Below are 26,619 nucleotides of genomic sequence, written 5' to 3'. Positions count from 1 at the left end.
CGACTTCATTTCCATTTATGATTAATTAAAATGCACATAGTAATGGCAACGGGTAATATTTATCACAGGCTTCCTAAGTTTGTCTCAGGGACTGTTGTTCTAAGCACATAACACAGATTAACTATTTAATTCTCGTAACAACTCTAAGAGGTAAACACTACTATCCCCATTTTACAGAGGAGGAAACGGAGACACAGAGAAGGAAAGTAACTTCCCCAAAGTCACACAGAGAGTAAATGGTGGGACAGAAGTCTGGACCCAAGATTCTGATGGAACGCAAAGAAACAGCTTTAGTCAATATGAACCTTGACCTTTTTTTTTTTTTTTTTTGCCAAAATTTAACTGCTCCAGCCTCAGTTTTCTTATCTGTAAAACACAGACACTCATCCCTGCTCTAACCTCCCTGTAGGAGTTAAAAGGCTCTGCTGTCAAGGTGCTTAGAAAGCTTTAGAGATACGGGAGGTGTTAGGATGAGGGTGGAGGGGCTTGCGTGCCCAGCACAGATCCTTTTAGCAATGCTCACGTGCCCAGCAAATGAACTGGCAGCGACTCTGCAACTGAATCAGAGGAATTTGGTCATGTAAGTAATTCGGTGTTAGATGATGCTACTGCCTTCTGAGTCACTGGGTTCAGTGAATTCAAACTTTTTTTTCTTTTTGGTTGTTTCTTGGGGCATGAACTCCAGGGTTCTCTAAAGTGACATTCCTATTGTCTGAAGGGACCTGATGCTTGGGTAGCACCTGTTTCAGATGCTGTTTAGGGTGGTGGCAGGGCTTTACCTTTGATTCTGTTGTACCATGTCTTCCCCTAGGCACCACTCCATCTCAAGGTTCCCAAGGGACAATGACGGCATCTTTGCTGAACCTTTACATGGGAAGTGGAGAGGCGCAGGCTCCTGAGGCACACAGCCTGCCTCCAAGTCCCAGCTCCCCCCTAGTGCGACCTCCGGCTGGTCACTCAGAGTCTCTGAACCTCAGCTCCTCCTCCGTAAAGATGGAATAATAACAGTACGACTTCTCAGTGTGGTTCTGAGGATGAAATGAGGGCACTAGGAACATTTCTGACTGCTGAGCAGCACTCAAGGATCTGAGTTGTTCATTTTAAACTCATTTACTTCTCACAACAACCCTTTCAGGGAGCTAATTCTCTCCAGAGGCTTGGAGTGGGGTACATGACCTATCCAAGGACACATATCTGCAAGAGGCAGAATCAGGATTTGAACAGTCCCTGGGGCTGAACTGGAGATCAATGAGGGGAGAAAGAGAGACGAGGTTGGGTTGAATACCTGACTTTGCCACTCTGAGGAAGTCACTTAAGCTCTCTGGGCCTCAGTTTCCTCAACTGTGAAATGGAATGATGCCAGTCCTTAGTGCTATGGGGTTATCAAGTACAAAATAAATTCAAGGTATTAGGCTACTATGAAAAAAGTGATGTGGAATTAAAAAAAAATCCTTAGACAGGCCTTTCTTTCATTTGACCTCTATTTCTAGGCATACTGCCTTTAGGGCAAACCTTGGGTACAAAGTTTTGCAGGGAGGCACATGGCTAACCCCGAGTTCTCAGGCTGTGCTGTCCCTGCTCTGCAAGGAAACAGCTTAGGGCAAGAATGCATTGAAATCCAGTGCCATCCAGAGGAAACCCATCCCCATTCCTCCAGCCAGAGGTTCTGCTTCTCACTACAGACATCTGGAGTTAGGCATCAGGTATGACATTGAAGACAGAGATGCTGACTTCAAACCGTGCATTGAGGACTCACTTTAAGATCGAGTTCAGCTTGTGGCTCCTGAGCCAGAAGAAATTATATGTGACACTTCCAAGTTTGTCACTGAGGACTCTGCCTCCCGGACGGCTTGATGGTTCCGTCAGATGAATTTTGGGAAACATGTTACTGATTGTAGTAACAGTCCTGACTCTGTAGCCCTCCTAGGATCCATACTGTTTGGCATATAACCTTGTTGAGCCCTCCCACTGTGACTCTGACTACGTGACTTGCTTTGGCCCATGGGATGTTTGTTAGCAGATGGGGTGTGAGCCACGGCTTGGAAAGGCACTGGTACCATTCCGCTTGCACCCTTGCTAGTCTCCCATGTGAACGTGCCTGGGCAAGACTGCTGTACAGTGACAAGGTGTGGAGTTTTGTCAACGCACCCCTGTCACCCCAGCAGAAGTCATCTTAGACCAGCCAGCCCCAAAGATAACGGTAAGCCCAAAGATCAAGACCAGCAGAGCCTCTTAACTTACCCTTACCTGACCTCAGGTTCGTGAGCGAACCCAAGACAGACAGGCTGAACCCTGTAGATTGTGAGCTAAATAAATACTTCTTGTCATTCAGGGAGGTAGGTGATTATTTGTTATGAAGCACTGCTGTGGCAGTAAATAGCTGATACACACACACATATATACTAAAAAATACAGTACACGATAGCTTTGATTACAATTTGCTACACAACCTAAACCATCATTTCTTTGCCTCTTTCTTTGCTTTTGGAGGTGCTGGCCCCAAACATTTTTATCTTCCACAGACATACACACTAGATGCACACACTCACATTACTCCCATTAAATCCTGATACGAGGAAATGGAAAACTTTAAAAGGCTGGGCTCTCTCTCTCTTATGTCTCATGCTTCCTCTTCCAATCCATTTATCTTAAATAAAAATCAAATGTATTTTTTAATTAAATGGGTTATATTTGTTTAAGGTAAGCTTCCACTCAATGCCAAGACTCTGCCTTTTGAATAGTCAACCAGACTGTGGGTTTCCTCCATGTGTAGCTTGTCCAAGCTCCTCAGAGTCCTCTTAGAACAGAACTGCTCCTCCACCTTCCAATCCCATCCTCTATCCACGAAGACCCACGAGCCTTCAGGGCATCTACGGCCACTTCCTCCTGACAGCTGTCCCCAGAGCCATCCAGGGAGCCACCTGTGCTCCCAGCACCACCAGTATGCTCCTTGTGGTGTTGGTGTTGTGCTTTGCATTTTGTTAGGTGGCAAAAGCAGGCAAACTGGATTTGAATTCCCTCTACTGGCCTCGCAACTAGTTCCCCAACCCCTCTGAGCCTGTCTCCTCACCTGCCAGGTAAGGACAGTCATAATGAAAGTCTCTCACAGCGTTGACTATGAAGATTAAATGAGATAGTGTGACTCCACCACTGCATAGTGTCCGAAGGACAGTAAGCCCTTAATAGACGTCAACTGTTATGATAATTGTATGCATGGTACCATGGGAACCTGAGATCCCAGCTAGCAGTTTTTTAATACTCACCATGTGCCCACTGTTTTGAGTATTTTAAGAACTATTGAGTGCTTTTTATGTGTTTATTTCATTTTTTAAAACCTCATGACAACAGTTAGGTTGTCATCTAGGTAGCATTATTATCTCCAATTTATGGATGAGAAAACATCCATAAATTGGCACAGAGAGGTTAAGTAATTTACCCAAGGGCACACAGCTAATAGATCACCACGATAGCACTCTCCCCACTTTATTACAGTTATTCACCCTTCCTTCCCATTGGGGATCTGCAGTCTCCCCAGTGCCCAGCGTATAGCTGGGCCATCCTAGTGGTGGAGGCTTCCACAGCGTGTTTTGTGTCCCCCAGTCTTTCCTCTCTTGCATTGACCCCTTTGAGGGCAGAAGACTGGGTGCCGGATCCCTGCACCTGCTTGTTACTGAATTGACCGAGTGGGACCAGATGGTGTCTTGAAGAGGAAAGGAGCTCCTTCTCACCCCCGTACACACAGGGGTATGGGCTCTCCGTGCCCCGTCTCACAACCCAGCTCCATCCAAGACACAGAAAACAAACCAGGCTCACGGCTGCCTCGGGCGAGCGGTGCTGCAATGAGTAGACCGGTGTACAAAGGAGCATTTAATAATGCTATCACGCTACCCCGTCCTCGCGGAGCCGCTGTGACATTCTGCATGAAAGAAGTGACAACCCTCAACTGCTGCGTGGAACGGAGGCCTGGCGACACGCCGGCTCCCAGCCCCCAGAACGCTCGCGTTTTCTGGCAGCGGTTGGCACGCGGGGATCAGGGGAACGGATGGCTTCGTGTAAAAACGTCCTCGCGGACCCCTTTAAGTGCTTCGTAGTGTGGTTGCTCTTCCGACTGCCTGTCAGGAGCATAATTTTCATTAAATATTAAGAAGCTGTTTGTTAAAATAATGTTGTCATGGTAACCGGGTGGGGGGAGGGGTGCTGAAATAGGCTGGTGCCGCCCGAATTGCTGCTGTGTGTTCAAGTGCTGGGCGCTGCTTAATGAGCTTCTCTGCGCACCTCCCCACAACAGTGAATGTGGAGGGCCCAGGGGCTTGGGGTGTGCCCCAGATGTCACTGTCAAAGATGTGGGCGTTTATGAGTCCGGGTCCTGTGCTGTGTTTGCTACGGATGGATGACGGACAGACGGATGGATGGATGGATGGATGCCGGAGACGAAATTTCAGACGTTCGAGTCAAGAGCTGTTTCTGCCAGCTCTTCCGTTTTTCAGTTTCTCTTTTACAGCGGAAAGGAATTTTGCCGGAGACTTGGGGGAAAGAGGTGAGGAAAGTGAATGGGGAAAGGCACGCGGCCCAAGACGGCTTTGCCTGCAAGGAGAGCTGATGGCAACAACAGGGCGGCAGAGCAGAAGCGCGCAGACTCGGACCGCCTGGGTTCAAATCCCGCTCCATCTCCTCCCCGTGTCGTCACGGGTCGGTGACCTGCTCCCCTCAAGCGGCTTCTGTTTCCCCACATGTCACAGGCGTTCCTGAGCGTGCCTCAGAGGGCTGCTGAGGGGGTTCAAGGCGATGGAGCTCTTAACAGTGTCTGCCCAGTGCAGACGCTCAGTAAGTCCTGCCTACCACCTCCGCTACTCCTCCCGCGCTGCCGCCGCAATGATGGTCACGGCTGCCTGCCCCTCCCCCACCCCACCCGAGGGAAGGCCCCACGGTGGGTGCTCCTTGGTCCAAAGGTCTAATGGGGCCCTCACTAGCCAGTGCAGGACCCAAACCCAGGTCTGGTAGACTCCATTGCCCATGCTCTTTCTGAGGTCGACAAACTTTCTAGAAAGGGCCAGACAGTAAATATTTTAAGCTTGGCAGGTCACATGCAATCTCTCATATATTGTGTTTTTTTTTTTTTTTAACAATCCTTTAAAAATATAAAGCTGTTCTTAGCTCACAGGCTGCTCAGAGACAGGCATTGTTGGCTGGTCCCTGCCAGGCTGCCTTACGAGGAAATAGAGGGAAAAACGAAAGCAAAGTGAAAGGAGATGTAGATATGTTTTTTTACCCCCTCGCTAAAAGTAGGTTGAAGCTACACATAGAAAAGAAAGATTGGGGTCTAGGAATTTGTTTTACTTTAAAACTCAAAATAAAACCAGCCATGGTGATTCACTGTAGCCTTGTCATGCTCATTCATTGTCCAGGAAAGGGAGGCACAGGGAAGTCGGGTGACCTGGCCAAGGTCACGCCACTAGTAAGGAACAGAGCTGGGACATAAACCTAGGTGGTCGGGTACCAGACAACCTCCCCACCACCCATCTACCTCGACCACTGTTGGAGAATCTCTATTTTCTGTTATTGGAGACCCCTGACATCCTCCATCAGCAGACCTTCTGATAAAGAGCCACACTTTGGGGTCTGGCAGGTCTGCAGTCCAGCCCCAACTTGACTATCACCGTGTCTATGACCTTGGAAATGATTCACTTTTCGGCACTTCAGTTTCCTCACTGGTAAAATGGAGATATTTGTTGTCCCCCACCTGTAGATGGTTATGGGGATAAAATGAGTTAAAGGCATGTAGGGATTTAGCAAGTGGCTTGCACATGGTAAGTGTTGGATCAAAGTTAGAACTGATGATTGGAACCATCACTGCAGCAGGCAGAATAACAGCCCCCAAAGAGTCCCTTGCCCTGAACCTGTGAATATATTACTTTAAATGGCAAAGAGGAGATAAGGTAGCAGATGGAATTAAGATTGCTAATCAGTTGACCTTAAAATAGATGATCCTGAATTATCTGGGTAGGCTCAATGTAATCACAAGAGTCAAGTTAGAGATGGAAGAGAGAGGCAGAAGAATCAGCAGCAGAGCGATGCAGCCTGAGAAAAACTAACTGGCTTTGCAGGTGGAAGGAATTCAGGAAGCTTCTAGAAGCTGGAAATTTAAGAAACCGGATTTTCCCTTATGAGTCTCTAGATAGGAATGCATCTTATTGGCACCTTGATTTTAGCTCAGTGAGACGCATTTCAGACTTCTGATCTCCAGAACTATACGATAATAAATGCATGTGGTTTAAGCCACTGAGGAATGTGTTACAGCAGCCGACAGGAATAGGAAATTACTACAGCATTTGCCCTACACGCCAGAGGCCCCCGGGCATCCCCACAGCCTGGAGGAGGAGGGGGCTTTCTCTGCAGGTTCCCTCTGCTGCTGCCCAAGCAGCAATCCTCGGCTTAGGGGCGGACTCACGGCCTGAACCTCTCAATTCCAGGGCATCTACTAGGGCGACCACAGAAGCAAGGCCCTCTTTCTGCGGGGGCTGCCGAGGGAAGGCGCTGGGTCGGTGGGGGAGATGTGCCTTGGGGATGCCCACTCAGAAGAAAGCTGAGTCAGGAGATGGAGAGAGACCACACCCGCTGACGGTGTTTAGATCCAGCTGGGCTCCAAGCCAGACCAGCTCAGGCTTTTCAATTACACGGGCTGCTTTTTTGTTTGACACTTACATCAATATGAATTAGACCTCTATTTTGTAACTGAAAGTCTGACTAATATAATCGAATGTCCACTTAAGCACTGTTACCTACTAGTTTGCAGTGTTATCCTTTCCTTGGCCAATATACTTTGGGCTCTGAAGGAACATGAAGTGGGGCTTAGGCACAGTGGGGTTCGGGGGGTGGTGCGCCATTTCTCACTCCTCTCTTCATTTCTCCTGTTTAGCTCAGATACGCTGAGTCTACGGCTACTAGAGGAGGGAGTGAAGAACCCCTCATGTGCTACTGAATGGGGTGTGGTTTGAACGTGGACCTGGACCTGTGGGAGAACCAAATGCCTATAATGGGGTCTTCACATCTGGTCTATTAGGGTTGAGTGAATTTCATGCTACCGGCACATGGGATGGTTGTGACTTAGTTTCCTGATTGAGCTGTTTCCTCTGGTCTTGCCTCTTAAATGTTGGTGTCCCAGGGTTCCGTCCTCTGGCTCTGAGCTGTCCCGGAGAGAGTGCAATCCCCCCACGGGCTCGCCTGTCTCCTCACCAGCTGCTTGTCCATGGCTATCCTTTCCCAGTAGGCCTGAGGGATGTGGCATGTGACCTTGATAATGGCGATGCCTGCCTGCATTGATGTTTCATAGGGCAGCAAGGGTGGGGTGGGGGCCAGACCACAGTTGGGGAGGGTGACACAATCTGAAAAGAACACAGGTCATGCTCACCTTTCCCTCCCTCAAGAACACACTCATCAGGTTGATAGATAATCACCGCCCTACATACAGATGAATCCCGAGTTAATCCATCCCCTTTGGAGCTTGCTTCTGTGTTCCAGGCCCACACTGGGCATTTCCACTAGGATGACGATACAAACACTAATCCTAGAACAAATGTAATTCCAGGTCACATGACTGAGGATGCCCTCTGTGCCAGGCATCCTTCTTAACACCTCACACATACTGATTGGAACAGCCCTCTCAGGCGGGTAATAACTGCATAATCCCCATTCTATAGATGAAGAAACTGAGGCTCAGGCAAGTTAAATGACCCCTCCAAAGTCACGCAGGTTGTAACTGGCTGAGCCAGGATTTGAATTTAAGTCATTTGGACTCCCAAAATCACCTATTCAACCACAGCTCTACACTGCCTCCCAGCCACTAGGTGTCCCACAGGTGTGTCCAGTCCTACATTGCCAGCACCTTCTGCGACATCCGTTACTTTTTCTCTATCTGTTTGCTACCTGGTTAACAGGATCACTCTCTTGGATTCCCAAGACAGGATCCTGGGGCTCACTCTTGACCCCTCTGCCCTCACTTTCCATGTTCAAGTCCAGTCAATGCTTTCTCTGAATCCGTAATCTGGAGCAGCCCCCTCGCTCCACCCCTGCTGTGACCACTGCAGTTTAGGTGACCGTGCCCTGTCTCCAGGGTCGTCTCTCTGCAGCTGCCTTGTCTTTGATCTCTCTTTCCTGCAGCCCACCCTCTGCACTGTGACCACGCCCAGTTTCTATACCCAAGGTTGCACTCACTTGGTTGAAAACCTCTGAAAACTCCTTATTGCTTCCTGCAAACAGTTCCACCCTGAGCATGGCATTCGTGGACATCTGTGCTTTAATTCAACCCAGCTTGCCCATCTCAACTGCCACGTGCTCCCCCACTAGGCTCTACTGGCTCCAGCAACACCAGACACCAAACCTCCCGGCTGCCTCCAAACGTCTTCCTGTCCCTCTGCACCTCCGCCCCGGCTGCGCCTTCCTCCCTGTCTGCAGGAATCCTTCCGCTCCTCCAGGGTCTGGTTGAAAGCCTCCCTGAACCCGCAGGCAGAATGAAGGGCTTCGTTTCTGTGGGTCCGTCTTGGTGTCAATCGGGCAATCCCATGACACTGACTTCTGCATTTATTTAACTACCACATTTGTTTTACTAATACTTTTACTCAGTGCCAGGCATTGTTCTAAGCATGTTTCATAAACTCAGTCATCATAACTACCCGACCTGGTGGCCTGTTCTACAGAAGAGGAGACGGAGGCTCAGAGAAGTTACGTAACTTGGGCAAGCTCACAGGGCTAGGTGTACAGCTGGGATTCTAACCGAGCCCGTCTGGCACCAGAGCGCATGGTCTTAACCGCTCTTCAATGCTGCCTCAAGCTGGGTGGTGTAGACAGTACCCTCTGCGGAAGCCCAGAGAGGGGACAAGGGCCTGGGGGGAAACTATAGCACCTGCTGAGTTTGAAGCGATGGGCCACCCCTGCCCAGGCCTCCGTGGGACAGCTCCCCAGGCGAGCCTATGTGGGCTGTGCCCTCTAACTTCAAGGCCTCCCCCTTGTTCACACGCCCTCAGCTCCATCTTCAGGACCTAAGAGTCTGAGGCCAGACAAGGCTGAAGGGTCACCGCACCAGGGAGTGGAAGCTCAGAGGGAAGAATGGGCAGGCAGGCCGGGTCCCACTCCTCTTCACCCTGCCTGTGTTGACTCCTACACAAGCCTTCCCGGGGAGGGGGCGGCTGCTCAGGCAGGGGAGCAGGGCTCTTCTGTTCTAGGCCTTGGAGAGGGGACAGAAAAGAAGCGTGAGGTTGCCTGGCCCAGCTCACCAGGCCAGGACAGGAGAGGACCAGGAGCAGGTGCTCAGGGTTGGTCAGAATAACCAGCGGCACATGCCTGTTGCCCTCTTAGAACCCAGCTCTGGGCCGACAACCCAGGAGTCCTGAAGAGCTCACCTGGGCTTCCAGGCGCTCCCCCTGCCTTGACTTCTGCGACCAGAGGCACTGCTCCTCCAGCTGGCGTGGGTTCCAATCCTCCTTCACATTGATTTAACTGGTTTTTATTTTTTAAGTGTAAACTGAATCTTTCCCCTGAAGATTCTCAGGGACTAAGGCTGAAAGAGGAGTTACAGTTCAAACTTCTTCCCCATTTTCAACAAGTAAAGCCCACCCTTTAGACACAGTCCCACTCAAATTCAGTTTGTGTCAACCTGGCATTCAGCCATCTTGGCTGTCTAGACTCTCCCTACAGTGGGAGTGCATGCGGGTGTTGACACTTGCTGACCTGAAGGGTCTAGTCACCGTGGGGTTAAGTCCTCTCTAGAGACACCGCTAAAGCATTTATGCACATGCTCCTCAGGACCCTTGGAGCATCTGTTACTCCCTGCAGAAGACTGAGAGCAGAGGAACTCAAGTTGAAGGTTTAAGCACACCTTTCCTACTGAACAATCACCAGTAATGAAAAAAGAGCCTCTGAGAAACTAACAGGAGTCATTTGAAAAACTATGATACCATTAAAACAATCTGTAACATCATTTTCTCAAACATATTGCAAGAAGCGAGCTCTGCTTTCAGGGTGAATGTGGATGGGCAGTGGGAGAGAAAACAGCATCCCTGGGCCATATTTTGTGAGCGAGATCTTCTGCGAGGTCTCTTCCACGTTTTACCTCATTTACTCTCCTGAAGAGCCCTGCAAGGTTTATTATTTCCCCATTTTACAGATTGAGGAACTCAGGGGAAACCTAGTTCTGAGCTATTTTGTCCCATCTGCTGGATATAATTCTGGAAAAATAGCTTATTCCCAGCTAGCGCAGTGAAGTCTCTCTTGGCAATTCAGATCCCCTGGCAATTTGAAATAGAAGCAAAGCTGCCCATGGAATGATTTTCTACTTTAAAAAAAGTATCTGCTTTTGTTAAAGTTTCATTGGTATCTATCCTAAGCTCATAAAGAGAGTAAGTGCCCTAGAAGCACAGGTCAGGCCTGCAAGCACAGACCATAGCACCAGCACCTGTTAGCTAGCTGGGCTGAGCTGACTCCGGGTATTGAAGGATAATAAAACTCACCTGCTTGCAGCAGACACCCTCAGACTAACTTTCCACTCACTCGGGTGGGTCCTAAAGTGGTCCAGATTAATGAGGTTTTGGTGTGCTTTGCCTCTCTTGATGTAAAACAAAGTTGCTAAGTTAATACCACAAAGGGAGAGAGCAGGCAGGGGCCTTGGAAATCGCTGTTTCAGATGCCAAAAGGTTGCACGTGTGCTGAGTCCTCCTTACTGTTCCCCAGCAGGCATCACTAATCCATTGCAGCACACTCTTTCCTGGGTGTGCCTCAGAATCCTCCGCCCAGTGCTCCTGGCAGCCATGACCAGTTGATCAGCGTTGGCAGATGAAATCTATTTGCCAGCCCTGGCCTAGCCCGGTGACCTCATCTGAACAGAGGTGGAACAGAAGCTGTGAGAGGCCAAATGACTGACGGAGCCAGGGATTAGGACTTCTTCCCTCTCACCACTTTGCCTTTGAAGCTGCCCTGGGAAACGCTGCCTCATCCCTGTCCCCTTCCCACTGAAGGTAGAAGTGAAGTTGGGGTCATTTGGTAGATGTTAGGGCTACGCTGGGAGAAGGAGACTGGTGTACGATGAGAGTTCTTAGGACCCCATGTACACAGGGGCTGTGCTTATGCCACAAACAATACTGGTTTAAACTACGATCCTATAATCCAGCTAGGATCACAGGGTGATGGGACAGGAGAGGCAAAAGGCAGGCCCCCAATAGTCCCAGGTCCACCACTAATGCAAGAATTGTGACCCTGGCAAATGTTTCAGGCAAATGCCATTTTTACTTGAAATATGCTTCCCCGGGGTGGTGGATGGTGTCTTCTGCAAAGTGAAGCACTGTTTTGTTTTGAGAATCTGTCTTCCAGCTGAGGAGACAGCCAGACCTCACTGGAGAAGGGATGGGGAACCGACACTGACACAGGCTACAGACTACACCACCCAAGCTCAAGTCTTAAGTGATTTTCCATCTGTACCAACAGAATCTCTCCCTTGTGCCCATGATTTTCAGTTTTCAAGACCACTTCCATGAGGAAAGGAAGCCCGCACTGGTTTCTCGTTCACTGGGAGAAGGAGAGGTCCTGAGAAGTCAAACCACTCTCCATGAGGCCCCCCAGCTAGTAATAAATAGCTGAGCCGCCCTTGCCTTTGGACCAGTGCCGGGACCACCAGAGGGAGAGCAGGACAAATGGAGCTGCCCTTGACTGCCTTCTCTCAGCATCTCCGTTTTAGAGAGTGAGCTTAAGGGGAGTGACTGCTTTCCCCATCCCCTCCCTGCAGCTAAGCCAGGGTTTCTGATTCCCAGCCCAGTGTTCTGTCCCCTCACCCATGCTGCTATTTCCTGTCCCTGAACCTTAACCTTAACCTGGGGTCATGCGGCCCACAACTAGAACGAGAATAAGGGCTCATATTTCTTGGGCACTTACTATGTACTGGCACAGGGCCAAGCAGCTTTGCATGAATTAGTTCACTGACTCTTGACAGCCCCCTTCACCAGTAGGTACTAGCATATGCCCATTTCACAGATGGGGAGACTGAGGCATAGAGAGGTTGGCAACCTGCCTGAGGCCCCACAGCTAGTGGAAGAGGCAGGATTTGAACTGGGAAGTCTGCCTCCAGGGGCCCTGCTCTTAACCACAGACATCACCTCCTGAACTGCCTCCCTACCACTTTCCCTTTGAGTCACTCAACAGTCACTTCCTTCACACCTACTATACGCCAGGTCTTGTGAATCAAGGACACAGCCTCCATCCTCAAAGCCCAACTCATGTCTGAAGACTTGCCAAGGAAGCATGACGGTCACTGTTCAAACTCACTGTTCAGCCCCGCCCCCTTCCCCTCCTGCCTATGCACAGCACTCAGGACTGAACGTACAGCCTCCACATGACGACGGTCAAATTCGATTCTCATCCAGGCTGTCAGTTTCTTAAAGAAAAACACCATGTCTGGCCTCCCACAGCGCCCTGCCCTTGGTAAACATTTACTGCTGCAGCTGCCCCAGGCCAGGGGAAGAAAACCCGGCTACAAAGCACAGAGGGAGCCCCCGTGCTCATTATTCAGACCTTCAGAGCCTCACATTTGCAACAGGTGTCTCTCCGGGTGACTTCCCCATCCAGGTCTAGGGTGCGACTCTTCTCACCCACAGCAGGCCAGGTTTTGGTCACTCGAGGACATGATCCTGCCAAAGGACCTTGGTTCTCTTGGGGAAGCCACGCTTACTGTCCTCCCACAGCCTGGGGTTGGGGGACGCTGCCACAGTTCCCCCCCACCACTCCCCATGCCTTTCCTTCTGGTCCGTGTGGTCTGGATCCTGGGCAAGTCTCTTGGTGGCATAACTCACTGGCAACACTGTGGTGGTCCTGCTATGGGAAGCCTCTGATCAGAGCCCCCATCAGGTTTGGAGAGTTGTCAGGTGTTTGGGGTCACACCTGTGATGTGTGGCTGTCTGGCATAAGCTCAGGTGTAGCGGCCAGTGGACAACAGGTCTGAGGAGAGACCATCTCATCCAGAAGCTTCCAAACTGCTTCAAGCGGGACCCTCCCACATAAAACAGGCAGCTCTGAGACAGGGCGTGTGTGTGTTCACAAACTCTTCTCACTCACTCTCCCTAAACTCTCTTGGTATCTCCTGCTCCTCTGGGATTCTCTGTCATCATGAAACAGTCTGTAAAACACTAATCCGTCAAAAACACTTTCTACTTCAACATTTCCCATCCGTGTTTCTCCAGCCTGTGCTTGAATTCTGCCAGTGACAGGGAACTCACTACTTAAAATGGACATCGGTTTTACCGTTGCCCACCTCTCATTAGGAATTTCTCCTTAGGTTGAATCAATAGCTGCCCACCTTCCTCTCGCCAGTGACAGCCGTTTAAAGGCACAAAGGTGACTTCCTCACCTCCATTTACTCATGTCTCCCCAGGGCTATGGTTTACAATCGGGTGTGAGCCAGGTACTTCCGTCTCTATTCCAAGAATCCCTGAAAACAATTCCCAGCATGTGCCCTCTGGATGGTGAGCAGACAGAGGATGGCACAGCCACCTCCAGGCTGGCAGGGACCCAGTGACTTCCAAGGGACTCACCCCTGGATTCTCTGACCTGTGCTGTGTCCACTGCACCTGGAGGGCAACAGTTTCAGAGCTGCAAAACTCAGCTGCCCCTGCCCCACCCTCTCATCTCCTTTCCCTTCTTGAAATCCAACTGAGACCCCGACCTCCACCAAACACACGGTCACTCACCAGTCCTGTATTGCTTACATCCTGGGAATCTTTTTACACTTTGACTCCGAGAGCAGTCAGCGCGTTGAGACCTACAAGGAAGAGACACTCAGTGTTAAAAGCACAGCAAGGCAATTGGAGGTTCAACTGTCAATTCTAGAAGGTCTGCGGCACTGGGACCCTGGGATGGAGATGGGGAGGACAAAGGAAAAAGGAAATGGTCAGGACCAGCCTGATCATTAAACTGACCTCAAGAATCTCAGGGCTTTGTGATGGTTCTGAGGAAAAAAAAAAGACCCTCACTTTGGGTGAGTCAGCAGCTTTTTGAGAAGCAGGCCTTTTAGAAGAGCAAAACTAAAAGCAAGATCTGCTGGGTGGGGGTGGGGAGGCGTCTCTTGAACTCCACTCTGAGTTTCCTTGAGTCTTTGGTGTCTGTTCCTAGCGTCCGCGGGGGGTTCAGGATTCCATGTTGGTGACGGTGGAGCGGGGAAGCTCTGCACGCAGGCCTCAGGTCCAAAAGATGCCGCGGTCCTGGAAACAAAAGCCCTTAACGCGCCATTTCTATCCTGGGAGACTCCTGCCAGGCGAACCCCGTGTGCTTTGAAAATTCCTCAGGAGAGCTGTAGCCGGAGGAACAGGCGGGCGCCCGGCTCAGAGGATGCGTTCCCTGAGTGGCAAGTTGAGGCCTGAGCTCTAGAGGTTTCTGCAGCCCAGGAGGCCCACCTGCCGCACGCACGGAGCAGCCTGCCGTGAGCTGCAGCTGGGCCACGCGGCCCCTCGCTCCCCACCCCAGCCCGCCTTTCAAACAAAACTTGTTTTTTCTTGTTGCCCTAAGAATTCTGAGGGGAGCAGAGGTTTTCTCTATTCATCTACCCCTGTTCTCAAAGGAGCACCCTTTGGGGAAAAAAACATCTTCATGGCAATAGTTTCTGTTGACTGGGTCCTTGCGATGGACCAGGTGTTATACACAGCGGCTCTACATTCCAAAGTGGAACTGCATCCCCTGGGAGCTTGTTGGAAAGGCAGATTCCCGGGCTCCACCCAGCCCGACAGAATCAGAACCTGTGTTTTAACAAGCTCCTTGGGTGATTCCTGGGCACATTAAAGTCTGAAAAGTGTGCACTTATAATCCTCTTAATCACAGAAGGAAGGAAGGAAGGAAGGAAGGAAGGAAGGAAGGAAGGAAGGAAGGAAGGAAGGAAGGAAGGAAGGAAGTCAGGAAGTCGCAGCCTATTGCCGAGGTGAAGAAATAGGTTCAACAAACCACAACCTGGCTATTATGATTTTAGAGCTGCTGTGTGGTAGGGCTGATCCAAACCTGTGTTTGTGTGATTCTGAAATCGGTGTTCCTTTCCTCTGCTACTTTGGGGAAGTGAAATGGGAAGGTGATGGGATGGGCAGGCCTGGCTTAGTGGGCGTGGCCAGGGGAAGAGCAATGGGTCAGGGGTGGGCTGAGGACTTTAGGCCCTGGAGAGAGGGGAGGGGGCTGCCGGGTGAACGCTCAGAGAGGGAGGCAGGAGATACTGGAGGCTGGGGTCCCCTCCTCCTCACTGTTGTCAAAGGCCAGCAAAATTTCCCAAAGTTCATTCACACTTCTGCACTGAATCCCAGTAATTAATTTATTTTGATTCCATGGAGTTTATCTATATTTGCCCTCTGCCCTAAGAACTAACCATCCAGCAGGAGAAGGTACCACGGGAGGCAAGCTAACTTCTGTGTCCCAGCACTGATTTGCAGGGAGGACAATACTCTGTAAAGCCTTTTTCAGTTTAGAAAGAACTTTTCATCCACTAGCTAATCTGCCCCTTAAAAGAACTTGGGGAGTGTCACTAGAGCTATTTTGCAGTTGAGAAAACTGAGGCACAGAGAGGTTCAGTGGTTTTCCTGAGGTCACACAGCACTCGGGCAGGCTGGGGTTGAGGTCCTCTGACTCCAAGTCCAGAGGTGTGAGCTCAGCTGTTTCTGATGGGGAAAGCAATCACATCACAGGTTTATGACGCCCTTGCTAGTGTCACTGGACTCCATATAGTCTGGGTTTACCCTCTGCTCACAGAATGGGTTTATTGAAAGGCTAGTGGACCAAGGGGAAAACAGTCCACAACCCACACAGGGTGTGCGATCTAAACTGGCCAGGGGGCACTCTTGGTTTATCAGTTAGTCATGTATTCCATTATGTAATGTTCTACTGCCCTTGCTTCCGTAAGATTAGCACATATAAAGTATAATGGGGACGGTGTCAATAAAATGTGGAGGTCACCTCGCTTCATAGGGTTCCCAGCACATTAATATTTTGCATCAGCAAGTGAGGGCGGCTGGATGCAGGGTACACACAGCTGAGCAGAGTAAGCCACGGGGGACCCCTCCATCCCTCCCAGCTCTTCCTCTGGACTCTGAGTGGCCGCGTGCTCTGTCTTAGAGGCTCCTCTTGCTCATTTCTCCCTGGTCTTTGTGCAAAGGCTGTGGGCTAGAGAGACCATCTGTCCCTGCTACACTCTGGCAGAGCCTGACGCCGCTCTTGCACCTGGAGCTTCCGATAAAGATGATCCGTCCCCGTCTACCTCTGAACTCATCACCCTCAGCCCTTCTCCAGCCCCTTCCATCAAGTTCCCCTCTTTTAAAATAATAAATATATTGTCCTCTAGTTACTCAGGTCTTAAAGTTATTGTTGTATTTTTTTTTTAAATTCAAAATTGATTGCACCCTTCGAGCTAGGCTGGTGTCATCGCTTGGACTGTGCGTCCTTCCAGTCACATGGATTGTGAATATGGCCCAGTGGCTGCAGCCCAATTGTCCCCAAAGCGCTGTGATTTTCAAATTTTTCAGAATGCAGAGTTTTATGGGAATGCATATATCATTTTATAGCAGAAATGCCTGCATAATGGAAGTTATATTATAGGTACTAATATCTACACATAACAAATCTAGAATATACATAGTTATCAAATACTAAAACATGTTCCTATTATTAAACATTGAATATATTAAATATCTGATGAACAACCATTTACTGTGTACTCATATATATCGGCTTCTGTGCTAAGCACCAGAGAGATATAAATAAATAAGACCCAGTCCCTACCCTTAGGAAACTCACAGTATAAAAAAGGAGAAAGATACGTAATAGACAACGTGAGAAAGGACAACGTATACAGACGTGGTACAGGTGGGAGCAGTTAGTAGACGCCTCATTTGTCTCAGGATAATGACCACGGTCCTCACCCCAGAGCCTCCGCGCCTGCGAGGTCTGGCCCCTGCTCATCGTCCCCACCTCACCTTGCCCTGCTGTGTTCTGGGCTTGCAGATGGATAACCTTTTTGAAGCCACTGTGCTCCCTGCAGCCACATGGCTGCCTTGGTCCCTCCCTCTTCAATGCTCTGTCCTCCCTCTTCCCTGAATCAAGCCCTGAGTTACCCCATAGGACTGAGGGAGGCAACACATAGGAAGTGCTTAGAATCGTGGGAGCAGGTATGTTAGCTACTATTATTCTTGGTGATACTTCTTATTACCCTCAGTTGACTGGGTGCTTCTTCTCAAGCACGGAGGCGTGGAGTGACGGGGCTGGGGCTGCCCAGTGAATTATTCTTGGAGCTGGGGAGTCTCAGTGAATCGGTTATCCTTTCCCTGTTTATCCTTGAACTCAGCACTGCAGCATCACCCAGCAGACACGTGAGCCTTCCTAACCAGACTGGGGGACAAGCACTGGTCTCGGAGACAGGACACCCGAGTCTGCTCCTGGTTCTCTCACACGCTTATTCTGTGCCCTCATGCCAAGCACTTCTCTTCCAGGGGACCTGGGTTTCCTCCTCAGCCAAGTGGAGTTTAAATAGAACCTGCCTCCCGGGGCTGCGTGGGGGATCTGATGCTATGGTCCCTCTTGCACATGGAAAATGGCAGTTCTCAGTCTGAGCGCTATGAACAGATGACGCACAGGGCTTCCTGTCGTCCTTTAGGCTCTCGGTGTGCACACGCTTCCAGTCTTCCTGGCTCACAACTCCTTTTCACCAGAAAGTGCTCACATGGAGCAAAATCCCAACGAGGGAAAATCTGCCTGTAGGATTTTCCCTACTGGTCCCTCATATTCCTTTTTGGCCTAGTTTAAACCTACCGTATTGCTAGACAGCGACTGGGGGAAAAGAGGAACGGTATTTTAAACGCTGGTAGAAGAAAAACACCCTCCCCTAGGGTCACTCCTTCTCTCGTAGTTTATTCCAGTCCATTTTTTCACTCTGCAATCATTTAGCAGATGAGTTAGAAACTCCGGGACTAATAAACAGGTCATGGTGTCCCGAGGCGCCGGCCTCCTACCCCGGATAGGGTGAGGAACCCGTGGAGGACAGGGCTGGGGAGCCATGGGCCAGGGCAGCCTGGACACAAGGGAGGAAGGTCAAGTTCGAAGAAGGTGGAAAGCTACAAGCCACTTCTGTGCAGCCATCGCTCTGCAAGTCAGATGTACTGTCCTAAGTGCCTGCCTTTGCTCTGGAAGATGTTTTACTTTGGACACCGACGACAGCCTTTAATTCATAAGAGCCACCAGTGAATGACTAGCACAATGGCCACTACTCCCTGAAGGCCTGCTCTGTGCCAGGCGCCAAGCTGGGCCCTCCCCAGGTCTTACTGTTCTTTCCCACAGCAACTCTGAGGGCGCACCTCAATCTTAGAGTGATCGAATTCATTGCCCCGAGTCACAGGAGTAGAATGTCCAGCACTGGCGTTTGCACTCAGGCCCGACTGAACATAGTCTTTCCATTTCCCCATCACGTGGCCTCTTAAACTTAGACGCCATGACAAGAGCTGCTGGCAAACTGGGCCATCTCTTTCACCAACCCCGACCCACGCTTCCACGAAGAAACCCCAGGAGTACAGAGGAGGCTGAGTTTATAACCTCCCCGAGGTGTGTGGGTGCAGCTCGACGCTTGAACATTCATGAGGATGCTGAATTCTACTTTAGAATTGATCTCTATTTGTTTCCAAATATTTTCCCCTTGAAATTGTGAGGACCAATTGACATGCCAAGAAGATGTGCCCAGCACTGGGCAGGACAGGGTCTATTTAGCTCATTGCTGTCTCTTCATTCCCCCAACAGCTCTTTATGGGGCACTGACTACAGGCCAGCGCTGGGAAGATAAGGTGAGCCCCGCCCTTGCAGTTGGGTTGGAGGGGAAGACGCCAATGGTATGACGGTGCTCACTGAAGCGCCTGCAATGGTGGCAGGATGGCCAGGAGGGGCACGTGAGGATACAGCAGATGGGGGTCTGGGGGCTGCACAGCTGGATCTGAAAGGCAAGCAGCAGCGAACCAGGTGAAGAGGGAAAGGAAGAGTGGAGAAAGTGAGAGAGCGTGTGTATGGGGCCATGGTGAGAGGAGGCGTGGCAGATACCGGGTAATGGAGGCTGGCTGGAGTGGCCGCAGCCGAGCAGGCCAGACAAAGCCCAAGCACCAGTTCTTCCAGGTACTTGCTGGCCTTTAAGAAGTTGGGTCTTTATACCTGTGAATGATGGGAAGTCACCAAAAGGGCTGGATTCTCAGGGTCTGCAGTTCTCGGCACACGGTGGCCCTCAATAGCGTTTGCTATGCTGGAATCCTGTTTACCCTCTGGCCCCATCAGGTCCCCCGCAGAAGCACCTCCTGGGACCCTGCCATCTTTAGAAAGGGCAACCCCAGGGCAATCTGATTTGTGTAGGGAAAAATTCTCCCTGGGCACCTGGCCTGAGCCTCCTTCTGTCAGGCCTTGGGGAACCGTGGCTCCGGCCTGGCTGCTGGCAGATGTGCGGGGATGAATACACCTTTGATTACAGCTCATGTTTCCGAGGGAAAGACACAGCTCCCTGGAGACTGGGAATCTAGGAAAATGAGCCCTTGCAAAAGAGACGTAAGTGAGCTGGAAACACAAGCCCTCTGGGCGGGCAGTGGTTTCTTTCTTTAAAATAAACAACAGCAGAGCGGAACAGCCTGGACGGGAAGCAGGTTTTCCATAATCCCTACCGGGTAGGACTCAAAGGCAAGCGGTAGAAGGTGGTTAGAGACTGGTCTGTGAGAGAGTGGTACCTGCTTAGGATATGCAGATGTGATCCCTGAGAACAGATGCGCCTGCCTCCCTCCTTGGTGGGGAAACTCAGCTCCTGGGGACATTAATTTAACCCTAATTTCTTTACCATAGGGAGACTCATGGACCCAGTTTAGAATCTGGTTTCTATCATCTGAGAGCTTTGTGTCCATTGATAAATTATTTTATCTTCCCTGAGCCTTAGTTTTGTTATCCATAGAATGGGATAAGATAGGCTTAGATAATATTATGAAAGTAGGCCGCTGAGGTTTGAACTGAGCGTGTCTGGATATAGTTGTTCCATTTCCCCCCACACTGCCTCTTGAACTTGGGACATGCACCCCCACCCCAACATCGATTATCTGGCACATAATAGATGCTTAATAAATGCTAGTTCTGCCTCCCTTCTTTCACCTGTCTATTCCCTTCTGTGCTTGGGATAAATCCAGGTATCCAGGAGGCTCTCTCTAAACCCATGTAAATTGGGTCCTTCTCTGTGCAGCGCAGTGACTGAGGATGCAGAAGGAAGAGGCAGCGAGCTGCGTTTTCTCTCCACTGCATCCTGTTTTGAACCCTTTATTAAATGTCTTAAGTATTACTTGCCTTCGGGTCAAAATGCAGTTTCCAGAGATTTCCACTTTGCACTCATAAATGATTCTCGCTAAACTCTCTTCTAAAAAAAAATTTAATGTGTGTGTGTGTGAGAGAGCAGAAATGTACTGACTCATCGCTGGAAAAACTCTCTCTCCCCAACACATTCCAAATCTGTCGAGTCACATGAATTGAGTAAGAGCGCTTAATGTGGCTGCGAGCCCCAAGCTGGCGAGCGGTTACGCCAGCGAGGGCTCCGTCTCTCCCTTCCCTGCTCCCTGCTCCCAGCCAGTGTAGCAGGGGAGGCTCTGCAGATGGCAGTGAATACCCGATGCAGGTTCAACGAATGCAAGGACTGGAAAGGACCTGGCAACTCCCTAAAGCCCAACTAGAATTCTGCGAGGAGATGTCATATGTTTTTCCAAAAAAAAAAAAAAAAAAAAAAAAAAATCAAATACAAATTTGCATATAGGATTGCCAAGATCTAACAACCTCACTTATTGAATCATCTCTGCTGGGCACGACATCAAGCAGTTGACATGCACGACTCGTTGAATCTTCACAGCCACCCCTTAGGGAGATTAGGGTTATCCTCATTTTACGAGTGAGGAGACGGAGGCACAAGGGTGATTAACTTGTCCAGGGTCCCACAGCGGGCGGGTGGTGGAGCTGAGACTCAGCCCCGTGTACAGACGCTCTTACACAGCCTACGATTCATTCTGAAAGGAAAGACTCCTTTTGCATAGAAGAGAGGAAACTCCACTTATTCTGCAAATATCTATCCAACACTTAGAACACAAACACGGCATCAGATATCAAAGGGGAGACAGGTGACAGGTGTGGGCAAAATGGGGGCAATTTGGTTACTGTGTTCCACGAGTTTGGACTTGTATAGGGGAGCTATGATGTATGCACAAATAATTACAAGTAAGTAAAAATGGTGCTGGCAGGATTATAACATGGCATGCATGGGGAGGGCTGGGGAAGGTGATGGCCCTGGCTGGGGTGATCTGGAAGGGCTTCCTGGCAGAGTTGCCATTTCAGCTGAAGGGAAGGACAGGAGGTGGAGGAAGGAGGTCCTGCCTGCCGAGTCTCAGTGAGTATACATGAATGGCTGATGGCCCCAGGGGTTCTCATCTTGGTTCTGGCCCGGGACCCAGCCGCCCTAGGGGTGGCCGTACTTTCGTGTCTGGCAGCTGAGGAGCACAGGCAGAGGGGAAGGAGGGGAAGAGGTGTACAGGAACCAGAAGACTGGGGAGAGGAGGCAGGACACTGGAGCCAGGGGAGGGGTGCAGATCTGGCCAGAGCAGAAGCTCCAGTCCCACCTCCAACCGGGTTGGCTCAGAGTGGGGCCCTGGCTCTTGGGCCTCAGTTTCTCCCATCTAGAGGGAGAATCATGAAGGAATTGCTGGAATGTTCCAGCTGGGCAGAACACTGGAGACCAATGACCCCAATTCATCCCATCCATCTGTAGATGAGAGACCCAAGATCTGGGAAAGCTGGGTGAGTGGAATCCTTGGATTTGAACCCAAGTTTGTGGGATGAGGACACAGGGGCCTCACCTCCCCATCTACCTGCTCTTTGCACATCCACACGTCAAGGGACATGCCATCCTCCATCAGAAGGCAGGAAACTCCAGGCATATTGTTGGAGGGGAGATAGGACCCCCAAACGTGCCTCAGCTAGTCCAGCGGCATCTGGCTCTGACTCCCCCAGTGGCCCCGAAAAGCTGGGCCACAGACCCGCCGCGTGGTCCCCTCTCCCAGCCCTGGCCAGCCTATCCTCAGAGCACCCCTCCCCCTGACTCAGGAAGTTTCCAGGAAACCGTGACCTGTTCTCCGCGGCCATGGTTCTCCCTGACATAAAGTCCATCTGGTTGTGACTCACAAGGCTGGATTTTCCCCTGGGGCCCTGCATCTGGAGTAGGGAGCACATTCTCTCAAACTAACAACCTATCCACCCGCCGTGACAGTGGGGGCTGCTGCTCCTGTCAGCTCAGGCCGAGGTCATCCAAGTGGCGCCTCAGGCCTCCTGGCCTGGCATTACTCTCAGAATCAGCCTGGGCCTGGGCACTCTTTGAGGCTCCCTCAGAACCAGGCTCTTCTACCAAATTCCCCTCTTCCCCCGGGGCTGCTCATCTCCCCTCGCCCCTCACCCCCCCATCCTCCTCCTTCCCTGTCCCTGCTCAGAGAAGAGCAGCTCCCCAAGGGCTGGAGTGATGGGGAGGGCGGGTTGGAGCAGGGAGGGGCTCCAGACAATTGGTGTAAACACATGTGAATGCCAGGTCCACCACTTCCTAGCTGTGTGACTATATGCACGTGTCACCTTGGGGCTGTGTAGCCTCAGGCACTCCATCTGTAAAATGGGCTTCTTAATGCTCTCTATCAAAGGGGCATTGTGGGGATTAAAAGGAAATAAAACGTGAAAAGCTCCTAGCACGGTTTGGGGCACATTGAAGGCACTCAGCAAGGATGCTGCCGTTCTGATGGGTATCGTTCACCCCTTGCCTCTGGTGAGGAAACGGAGACCAGAGCCGCAAGGCCACACCAAGGAACAGAGCCGGTGAGCGGCAACACCAGGCCCCCTCGGGCCTCCAGTAGGGAGGCCAGATGCCTTCCCCCTTTTGGCCCCCACCTCTCCACTCTGACACACCCAGAGAGGCCTTTGTGCAGACAGTCTAATGCTTCTTGGCAGCTGCCACATGGATCGCGGGCTTCGCTGGGAATCCCATCCAACCTGGTGATTTCAGTTTACAGCTGCCGGGTCCACATACCAGTGGCCACAGAGAGACCCCGGTGGAGTGGTGGCCTCAGTACACAGATTTCAGTGGCACTAAGATTCCTAACAGTGACTCAAGAACGGCGCGTGATCTGGATTTCAAAACCACCTCCCCTTTCCGTGATATCCACATTGAAGGTTTCTTGGCTCCTACCCCGCCGGGGACACGGGGACTGAGAAGGGAGGGGTGCTGGGGCCGGGCCCACTAGCTGCTTCTGAACCTCTGCCGGGGGCTAAAATCGGTCTCTGAAGAAAGAGAGATTGTCCATTTCCTTTTCCTCTGATGCCTGGGAAGATATTTTACCAGACGAAACTAAGTATGGGGAGTCCGGGGACAACATCCTCGCCCAAGTCCTCCCCACCAGAGGTGGGCAGCGGGGCCCGCAAGCAGACAGGGCCCGCGCAGAGGGCCCAGGCCGCTCCCACACAGAACTGTGCTCTTCAAGCGCGTAATGAGGAGAGAAGACAGTTAGTTTTGGGGGTGGGGTGGGAATCGGGGGCAGGGGGAGGTGTTCTATTTATGAAGAATGAAATAATTACATTCAGGTCAGTGGTCAGGGGAGGGAGCCACTGGGCTGAAACAAATTTAGGGGCTGGTGCAGGGTGAGGGGAGGCGAGTGGTGAAGGGATGGGTGTTGGGGATGCTTCAAAGCGGGGACTGTGTCCCCGGGGCCGGCTGGCCTCTGGGGCCAGGGGCTGGCTCGGCAGCTCTCTCCTAAGGCACACACATGCACACACACACCACAAGTTGTCCCTCGGAAACACTCGGGGGCTACGAGGCAGTGAGGCCATCCCCATACTCACTCGTTTATTCCTCTCTGAAGACAAATTTTAAACACACTCACTGAACTGACCCAGCTCAAAGCGAACCCTTGTTTCAATGAGGCCCCCCTCCCTCCCGGCAGATCCTTCTCATTTCTCTCATAGATGCGGGCCTGGCCCAAGATGTATGTGGAAGCCCTCTTTTGGCTCTGTCTTCAGAGTCAGGTTATGAGGCAAAGTGTAAAAGTGGGCACGTTATTGGATAATTGCCCCTGATTCTGACCACCTCTCCTCCCACAACTGTATTTCTGAGGGACGTCACAGTCCTGGTTCCACAGATGTGAGTGGTGGAGCTGCCCGCAAAGGGCAGAGATTTGCCAGCACCGAGAGTAAGAGTGTGGTGGTGGTGGGGATGTTCTCGGATGTTCCAAGCCAGGGCACCACCTTTGGAATAAGGGCTAAACTGCCCAAAGGGACGACTTGGATGAACACCCAACTCCTTTGCATAGGCAGGTCCTGCGGCCGGGCATACCAGGGGATGATTATTTCTATTATTTTTCTAGAAGTCAGTTGTACAATGTCGTGGCACCTGCTCTGGACATGGCCCTGGGCCAGGCAGATTTGAGCTGGAGAGTCACAAGATGCAAGGAAAGGCCTCTGTTCTCCATTCACCCGACGGGGGAGCCAAGACTCACACCTGAGGAGTCACCTGGGATGGATGAGGTGGGGCCCAGGGTGGCTCCCCTCCAGAATCTACTGTAGAAGGGTGCCATGAGGGTGGGGGTCAGGACAGGAGGTGGCGGAGGTGGGGTCTGAACCCTACTTCAGTGAATGGGGAGCATGGGAAGGTGACTGGCAGAGGGCAGGGGGCACCCAGGGCAGGAGGCAGGGAGGAGAGGACAGGCTCTGCGTCAGCATGGCCCTGGATGGGATGTTCAGGTACACTTGAACGTCAGGAGGAAGGCAGACGAGCAAGGGAGAGGTGGGGCGATTGCTGATGCGGGTGGGGCGGCGGGCTGGGGGGGGGTGTGTTGAGGGGTGAGGGGTGGGGAAAGGAGAATTTCAAAGGGCCCCAGCCCTGCAGCAGCCTTCCTGCCTAATGAGTATCACTGGGGAACATGGATTCCTCTAGAGCGTGGCATCCGGGAACCCCACAAATCCTACACAACTTGGAATTGGTTCCAGGGCTGAGTGTGGACAATGCAGTTACATTGTGCCTCAGTTTCTCTGTCTAGAAGCTAATCCTGAAGCCAACAACTGCTAATGTTCGAGAGGCAGCCCCTGTCCCACGCACCCTAGCTCTTTTCACTCGGCGATGCTATTGCTACCGCTTTCACACGCTCTTGGCTGTGGTGGTCCTCGGCCTCCCACACTTAACATGCCACGCATCTGACCTCAGACAGTTTCTCGAGACTAAAATCAAACCAGACATATAAAAGAGGTCTGTTAATTAGATGACACTCTTCAAACGCCCGTTCCTGTGGCTGATGGGATTTGTCGCTTTACTAGGCTTCATCTACTCAGATTCCACCACGGGGCAAAGGTTACTTAAGGCCTGAGTACAACATGAAAAGAAAAGAAAAACAAAAGAATCACTTTCAAACATTCGCAGAGGAAAGATCACGTGGATACTGGCACAAGAAAAAGCTACCCGAAGCCTGAAACGTTAGAAGGCAGGACATCGGGGCAGGGGCGGGGGGGGGGAGGTTTGTTTCTTGTCTTGAGCCCAGTGCCCTGAGAAGGGGTCATTAATGGCTCCCTGGCTCCTTAGTGGCAGAAGGAACACAGCGCCTTGCCAGTGGCATTCTTCACAGACAGGCTGCCTGGGGATGGACTTGAGTGCCCCCAGCTCACAGAAAGCATTTATTCAATGCCCAGGAGCAAGTGAATACGACCTGCTCTCTGCCATCAGAAGGCCAGGTGTTTGGAAAAATACACAATGCTTCCAAAAATGAAGCCCAGTAGATCTCCTGATCTGCCCCTCCCCTACCCCTGAAACCCACTCCTCCGCAGATGTCCCCACCATCCACCACCCACCAACCCACCCGGAAGTTGGGAGCCATCCCTGGTTCTCCCTCTCCATCCACATCCACAGCTAACCCATCCTCGGGCCATCCTGGGGATGCCCACATCGCCAAATCCACCCTCTTCTCCATCTCTGTCAGCGCTGTATCATTTCTTGCCTGAACTTCCAAAGCCACCTCCCAAGTGGGCTCCTTGGTTCCACTTTTGCTCCGTGCCCCTCTACCCAGAGACCTTCTGCAAATGTAGATAAGATTGCATTATTTTCCTGCTTAAACCTTCGAAGGCTTTCCACTGAACTCAGAAAGATCCAAATCTCTTTGCCAAGTCTGACGAGGCCCAAGGTTGTGGCTCCTGCCTCTTTCCCACCCAGCACCAGCCTGAAACTCTGTTTCCCCCGCTGTGGAATGGGTAGAGTAATACCTACCTTCCAGGCTGGTTGGGAGGGCCGGGGTGGGGAATACATAAAAGCGCTTTGTTGACTAGGAAGTGCAGCCCAGTGTAAACTCTATTCCCATTATAATTGGGCTTTTGTGTTTTTGCTCTTGTTTTCATGGTTTCCAGTTCACTGATACCTTTTATTATTTGCAATTTTAGATCCTTCAAGATGTAGGGATATTTATACACACAAGGTAGTACTGAAAACTACCATGTTCGCATCTCAGTATTCCAGAGATAACCAACCACCCAGCTATGGTGTGCTTAAAACCTGGACAGTGT

The 26,619-nt window shown here is 51.1% G+C and overlaps 1 protein-coding gene across 1 annotated transcript in view; it reads right to left on the bottom strand.

Moving 5' to 3' along the window:
- The window catches only part of ZHX2 (zinc fingers and homeoboxes 2), a 142,597-nt gene that overhangs the window by 71,674 nt on the left and 44,304 nt on the right, over positions 1–26,619 (bottom strand). Inside the window, exon 2 of the mRNA XM_074353010.1 lies at positions 13,725–13,795. The gene's annotated coding sequence lies outside the window, so the exon portion shown is untranslated. The remainder of the gene's footprint in view (positions 1–13,724; positions 13,796–26,619) is intronic.

Source organism: Camelus bactrianus, chromosome 25 (assembly GCF_048773025.1).
Source record: "Camelus bactrianus isolate YW-2024 breed Bactrian camel chromosome 25, ASM4877302v1, whole genome shotgun sequence".
In the NCBI taxonomy this organism is placed as follows: domain Eukaryota; kingdom Metazoa; phylum Chordata; class Mammalia; order Artiodactyla; family Camelidae; genus Camelus; species Camelus bactrianus.
The sequence above is the reverse complement of the archived record's forward strand: the minus strand, read 5'-3'. Positions and strand labels throughout refer to the sequence as shown.